We start from the raw sequence: 7,998 nt of genomic DNA on the forward strand, positions 1-7,998 counted from the left end.
GATCATCCCACTGTGAATGAACAGAAAGACCTAAGAAGTAAACAAGGGCTACAACATGGCTGGCCTAAAGGACTCCTGAAGCAGCAGACTGGTCTCATGATGCCAGGAGGTCTGCAGCTTCTGTGGTCATGGAAGCAAACATTTGTAGGTAGAAGTATGGGGAGTCAACAGTTTTAACTGTCAAGTGGTATTACCTACTTAGACTAAACCACATGGGCACGTGTACACTATGTGTGTAGAGGCACAATTTATGACACGTTTTATTGGGAATAGCTTGTTATCGTGTGGGTGGCAGAATGTGCGTGTCTTGTGAGTGTTGTTACATTGCGCACAGCCACCACAGCAGTAGTTGCCAGTGGGCAATGGACTCAGAAGCCTTTGGGAGGCTCTTCTCGACTTGTATCTGGAGAAGTCTGCATGGACCAGCAGGTCTTTTAAGTTAGTTTTTTTCGTGACGAATAGCGGCATGTCTTTCATTATCTCAGAAAGTTCGGAATCTGAATTCAAGATGTGCAAATACTTTTTAAAGACGTAGTTTTATGTGAGTGTGGAGAATAGGATGTAATGCATGTGACAGAGAATTTCTTTTCTTTTCTCTTACTTTTTTAAGTAGAATGAAAGGCTTTTTTAGGGCTTTCAACCCATTCTGCTGGATAGCCTCGCTGCGTGAATCTCTCCTTCATGCCCTGTGCTTTCTCCAAGTAGTCGTCAGTACTCTCGCAAATTCTCCTCAATCTGAAAAATTGACTTTTTGGAAGGCCTCTCTTAAGCATGGTGGGATGAAAACAATTGGCAAGGAGGAGGGTGTTGTCGTCTGTCTCTTTGTGATACAGTGTAGCTGTGTGACTGAAACGTTGTGAAATAAAGTATTTGCATGCTTAATGGACTTCTTCAACAAGTATTGCTGGTAAGCTTTGCCTTTTCCGATACACCTACCCCAGAAAAGAGGTGTGCAAAAGGCTCTTTTGAGTCAAGAAGAAAAATGCTGAAAATAAATTTCAAAACTTCTCTGGATACATAAAAGTTAAAACATGAATTAGTAATATTATCATATTAACAGCTTACCTCTTTTCAGCAGAAGGTTGCTCTCCTTTAAAGTTAACAGAGAGATCACGTGACCGGTAACTCTTAAAGGACAAACAGCTGGGTTCAGGATCAGGTTTAGTTTTAGCTTCAGGATCAGTTTCATGTTCAGGTCCAGGTCCAGCAGAGTCTGGTCTCTGATGGGTACTGATGGAAAAACACATTTATTGAGGGTCATGTTCAGTAGTCTCTTATAGTCAGACCCTGCTCCACAGCTCTGTGGAGGAAGGTCTGACTAGTCCACACAGCATTCCTGAATGGGAGTAAAACATGCTCTTGTTTATTGGCATTTCTCTAAACCAATCACAATCATTGTGGGCGGGGCTAAGCTCCGGACGGAGCCATGGTGCCTCTGCTAAATAGTCTCAGGAAGGAACTGGTTCTGGTGGAACATGTGGACGTTCAAAATTAGTTTTAGTTGTGCAACAGAAAACTCAGATTGGACAGATAGTCTAGCTAGCTGTTAGACAGACAGACAGACAGACAGACAGACAGACTAGCTAGCTGTCTGGATTTACCTTGCAGAGATCTGATGAGCAGACAGACAGACAGACAGTTAACCATAGTCCTCACAAATCCACCAGAGGTTAGAACGCCAACACAGAGACAGAGGAAAGGGACGGACATCTGGTCAAAGATGGGGGACATCTGGCCAAAGATGGGGGACATCTGGCCAAAGATGGGGGACATCTGGCCAAAGATGGGGGACATCTGGCCAAAGATGGGGGACATCTGGCCAAAGATGGGGGACATCTGGCCAAAGATGGGGGACATCCGGCGGCAACGGAGCAAATAGTTTGTAACAAATGTTTTGTTGCTGATGGTATAAAGTAAATGAAACTATTTATACCACCTCAGTTTGCTGCTTACTTGTGGTGATCTGACAATGAGAGACTAACAAATACCAAAAGGAGATGTAAAAAAGGAAAGTTGACAGTAATACATTCTGGTGAATTTGGGCATGTTTTTATGAAACTAATAATAAAGGTGAATGTATACCGGTGGGTGCGTTTCCCAGGTAACAGCAGGGCACAGAGCAGCAGACAGACGGGGATATACAAGAAGGGTCAGACCACCTCAGAATAGTGGTGTCACGATTCTCCAAATCCTCGATTCGATTCTCAATTTTTACTCTTTTTTTATTTATTTTTAAAGCACAGGTTGCTATGCCATTTTTAGACTAGATTTGTATGCAATATAATATTTGACCTTTGTTTGCAATGTACCACATTACAAATTCAAAGTTAAAACATTTATTAACAACATAATTGTAACAATAACATATCTTCAGTCAATTGGAAACTTAACAAATAAAGTAAAAAAAAAAAAAAGGTTTACCGACAATCCTGAGATTGCTTCGCACCACACAGAGTTTGGTGTTTGAAGCCCCCAACATCGTCTTCCAGGCAGCGCTGCCTGGAAGGCAGTAGGATTAGGCAATGGTTATGGTTGAAGATGACGGTCGCAGCGCTGCCTTGAAGGCTGAGTTTGGGGTTAAAACACCATTGAGCCAGAACAGCAGCTTAGCAGACACAGCAAAGAGGGAGACTCAGCGGACGGTAGTCCGTTAAGTTGTTGCTCTCTATAACCAATATCAGCTGCTCTGTTTAGGCGGTAAAACGTGCACGCAGGCTGAAACTCAACCGTGCGGTTTTGTTGGGATAAAGATATAAGCAGAAGGAAAATCCGCTAGCTGCTAGGCTAACGTGCAATGGTAAACACAGAGTATGGTACACACACATAGCAGTGCTTGTACTGTGGCTTTTTTGTCAACAACATGAAGGTTGTCAACATTACTCCAAAATACTTCCACACTTTCACACACTTGAGTGAAAGAGGGGGCTCATGTTCTGGCGATAGGTCTGCAGTTGCCATGGTAACTTCTGACTGGCTGTAGCTGAGTTACGGGAGGTCGACTGACTCGCAGCACTTCAACACGTGTGTTTTTTTCCGCTTGACAAGCCGACCGGACGTAACATGGGGGCGTGGCAGTATGGACGATTCCATTTTTTTATTCAATATTCAAGATTGTGATTTAAAATTGAAATCGTAACACCTCTACCTCAGAATGTGCTCTGATTGAACGGATCTCAATGATTCACACCTCTACTTAAAGCTTTCCACTTTTGATCTGATCCCTCAGATCAGATTTTAATACCAGGTGAAAACAGGGCCATAGATATCCCAGAGTGCACCTGGACAACTACAGTGGGCTGGAAACACAGAGACCCTCTACAGGAAGACCACACACCCAATGAGACAACACTACTTCTAGTTTGTTGGAGGTTTATAACAACTCACCTCAGTCTTTGTCTCTTTATTTCAATATGTTCCTCCCTTTCCTTCTGTCCTTGCCTCTTCCTTCCCATCTCTTCCATTTTAATTGGTCTGTACCTTATAGGTCGCCTTCTTTTTTAAAGTAGTGGTGGCTCCATGGACACAGAGCTGGGTTCAGGTTCAGGTTCAGCAGGGTCTGGTCTCTGATGGTCCTGTTAGAAAGAGAGGAAGACCACTTTTCCCGCCTCCTAAAAAATTAACCTCAAAAAGTGAAAAAAAAAAAAAAAAAAGGTCTACTGAAACTGAATGATTTCTGCTCTCTGCTCATCCTGCTCTGTCATTCATTCTCTTTCTGGGAGAACAGGAACATTGGAAAGACTCGAGGACTAATGTCATCTTTCTGTCCTCTAATAGAGACAAGACTCCAGGACTAATGTCATCTTTCTGTCCTCTAATGGAGACAAGACTCCAGGACTAATGTCATCTTTCTGTCCTCTAATGGAGACAAGACTCCAGGACTAATGTCATCTTTCTGTCCTCTAACGGAGACAAGACTCCAGGACTAATGTCATCTTTCTGTCCTCTAACGGAGACAAGACTCCAGGACTAATGTCATCTTTCTGTCCTCTAACGGAGACAAGACTCCAGGACTAATGTCATCTTTCTGTCCTCTAACGGAGACAAGACTCCAGGACTAATGTCATCTTTCTGTCCTCTAACGGAGACAAGACTCCAGGACTAATGTCATCTTTCTGTCCTCTAACGGAGACAAGACTCCAGGACTAATGTCATCTTTCTGTCCTCTAACGGAGACAAGACTCCAGGACTAATGTCATCTTTCTGTCCTCTAACGGAGACAAGACTCCAGGACTAATGTCATCTTTCTGTCCTCTAACGGAGACAAGACTCCAGGACTAATGCCATCTTTCTGTCCTCTAACGGAGACAAGACTCCAGGACTAATGTCATCTTTCTGTCCTCTAACGGAGACAAGACTCCAGGACTAATGTCAGCTTTCTGTCCTCTAACGGAGACAAGACTCCAGGACTAATGTCAGCTTTCTGTCCTCTAACGGAGACAAGACTCCAGGACTAATGTCATCTTTCTGTCCTCTAACGGAGACAAGACTCAAGGACTAATGTCCTCTTTCTGTCCTCTAACGGAGACAAGACTCCAGGACTAATGTCATCTTTCTGTCCTGTGCATCCTCCTCCACCCATCACTACAACAGTAACAGAGGCATTTAGGTCACTGCATTTTATTCTGAAAGGTCCCAGAGGAAACAGTAGAGTCCTGTTGTGTCTGAGTTTACTCTGGTGGAGACAACAGGGTGTTTTCTGAAAGCAGGAGAAAGACTCGGACACCCCCCCCCATCTTCAAACTCAGCCTTCATTTAGATCTCAACTACACAGCTGTAAAGTTTTCTGACTGCTGCCTCACGGTTGGGACAGACAGACGTAGAAACACCTGGCAAAGTATTTAAAACCTCCTTTGTAGTAGTTCATGTTACAACATGGAGATTTATCTTCAACACAAGAGTCCTCCACACTTTCTCAGGAAATAAGAAGTGAAGTAGAAACATTATATTTAACATTACAGAGCCAGAAACTAACCCTGAAGAGACCAAAGACTAACGTGGTGTTAAAGTATCAAACAACAACTTACAGTTTCTTCAAACAGTCCAAAATGTCGACGGAGAAAAACTCAGGCGAGTTGTTTCCTGATGAGTCACAGCTCCACCTATCAGGAAGCAGATTTTCACAATAAGAGCTTTTGGTTTTTCTCTCTGTGTAACTGTGGTTGTTGTTGTCAGGGAGTGTTTGTTCTTCCTTTGTCCCATGAATTTAACACGAGGGACTTTCCACTCGTCTATAGAGGTTAATAGTGCTTTTCACTGATTGGCCAGAGAAGTAAAAATGTACACACACACACACACACACACGCACACAGTCGAGTACATACACGCATACACACACACACAACTTTGAATGCACCGCGAGGCTGTAGGTTACCGGTTTCAGTGAACGCACCGTCTGTGTTTTTCCAACGTGGGCAGCTGCTGCGCTGCAGAGCAGACTGTTGGGATCCAGTCACTTTACACTGTTTAACGTTAGCTGTCAGCATTTTAACCGTGATTAATCCAGCTGCTAGTTAAAGGTATGCTAACGTTACCTGCTGTCAGGTGTAGTGTAAAGTCAGGCACCGAAATTTTCTTACTTATTCGGTCTCGTTACTACCGTTTATGTCGGAACCGATGCCCTATTGGCACCGAGTTTCAGTACCCAACCCTACAGATGATGTTTAAAAGTTAGGTTAAAGAGTTTAATTTAAAATATATTTTAGAAGGAGCTATAATATAGCTGTATGTTACACTCCCAGATACCCACACAACATGGCAGCAGATCTTTGATTTAATTAATCACAAGTCCAGTTGAGTTGGTTTCCCTGCAGCTTTCTGCTCTTAAACTAAACTAACCACAGCTGGAGTTCAACAGTCAAACGTTACAGACATTATATATATAAATATATAAACATTACAGACATTAGAGTTAAATTACCTTGAGCTTGAGCTCCACTCGGAGAGAGAGAAAACTGCGTCGCAAACTCTGGAAAAGTGAAAGTAAACTTTAAACAGGAAACCAGAGGAACCGCCCAGAGAGGAGCAGCATTACCACATCTAGTAATACACAGACTGCATCTGACCAGAGAATGTCTAATAAGGGGAGAACTTCCACTCTCTGGAAAATTCCGGGTTGGGACAATGGGGCTAATAGGGAGTGAGATAGGGAGTGAACAGGCTCTCCATAGACAGGCTCTGGTCAGACTGAGCCAAAGCATGGTGGCTAGAACAGCTCCGGGTCAAAGGGCAATATGGAATAGATTAATACCCCTTATTTTTTCTCACATTTTGACAGTGATATTTTATTTATATTTATATATATATATATATATATATATATATATATATATATATATATATATATATATATATATATATATATATTCATTTTTGTCACTTTTTTCAACGTTCTTTTGTAATTTTTCTAATGCTATTAAATGAAATAAAACAACACATTAAAAGTAGTGAACTGATCCTTTATTTGACCTGTGAAGAGTAATGGTCGTATGGAACCATCCATGTTAGTGTCTTTGACAATTTGGTTGAAAGAATCCCAAATTTCTGATATGGAAACTTTTTAAAAATGGTTCAAATGTGACCCGAGGACACCAGGAGGGTTAAGGAGAAGGAGACAACTGACTCAACAAAGACCTTTAGAGAAGGGTCCTCAGGGTCTAGTCCACATTAAACCTGATGAGCTTCCTCAGGCAATGGTCCTTAGTCGACCAATCAGCACGTACCTGAGACCAAACCGAGCTGTTAGTCAACCAATCAGGCCTCTCGGGGGATCTGAAGCTCCAACGAGAAGTTGTGGCCGAGACGGGGGGGGGGGCACCTGGGAGAATATCACACAGAAATAAAGATGAAATATTGTAGAAAAAAAGTCTAAATAGTTCAGAGCGTTATTATCTCCATATCTGTGTCTGAAACGTTGGAAACACTAGAACAGAACACACACACACACAATGACACAGACCCACACACACAATGACACACACACACACAATGACACAGACCCACACACACAATGACACACACACACAATGACACACACACACACACACACACAATGACACACACACACACAATGACACACACACACAATGACACACACACAGACCCACACACACAATGACACACACACACAATGACACACACACAGACCCACACACACAATGACACACACACAATGACACACACAGACCACACACACAATGACACACAACAACAATGACACACACAGACCCACACACAATGACACACACACACACACACACACACACACAATGACACGACCCACACACACAATGACACAACACACAATGAACACACACACACACACACACAAGAACAGACACACACACACAACACACAATGACACAGACACACACAATGACACAGACCACACACACAATGACACACACACACAATAAGACACATAACAAACACAAAAACACACACACAATGACACACACACACAATGACACAGACACACACAATGACACGACACACACACACACACACTATGACACACACACACAATGACACAGAACACACACACACACACACACACAATGACACAGACACACACACACACACACTATGACACAGACACACGCACACACACACACACACACTATGACACAGACACACACACACACTATGACACAGACACACGCACACACACACACACACACAATGACACAGACACACACACACACACACACACACAGAATGACAGACACACACCGACACAGACACACGACACACACACACACACACACACAATGACACAGACACACACACACACACACACACACAGAATGACACAGACACACACGACACAGACACACACACACACACAATGACACACACACACAATGACACAGACACACACACACAATGACACAGACACACACACACACACACACACACACACACACAATGACACAGACACACACACACACAATGACACAGACACACACACACACACACACGCACACACACAATGACACACAC

This window comes from Perca fluviatilis, chromosome 24 (genome assembly GCF_010015445.1).
Source record: "Perca fluviatilis chromosome 24, GENO_Pfluv_1.0, whole genome shotgun sequence".
Lineage (NCBI taxonomy): Eukaryota > Metazoa > Chordata > Actinopteri > Perciformes > Percidae > Perca > Perca fluviatilis.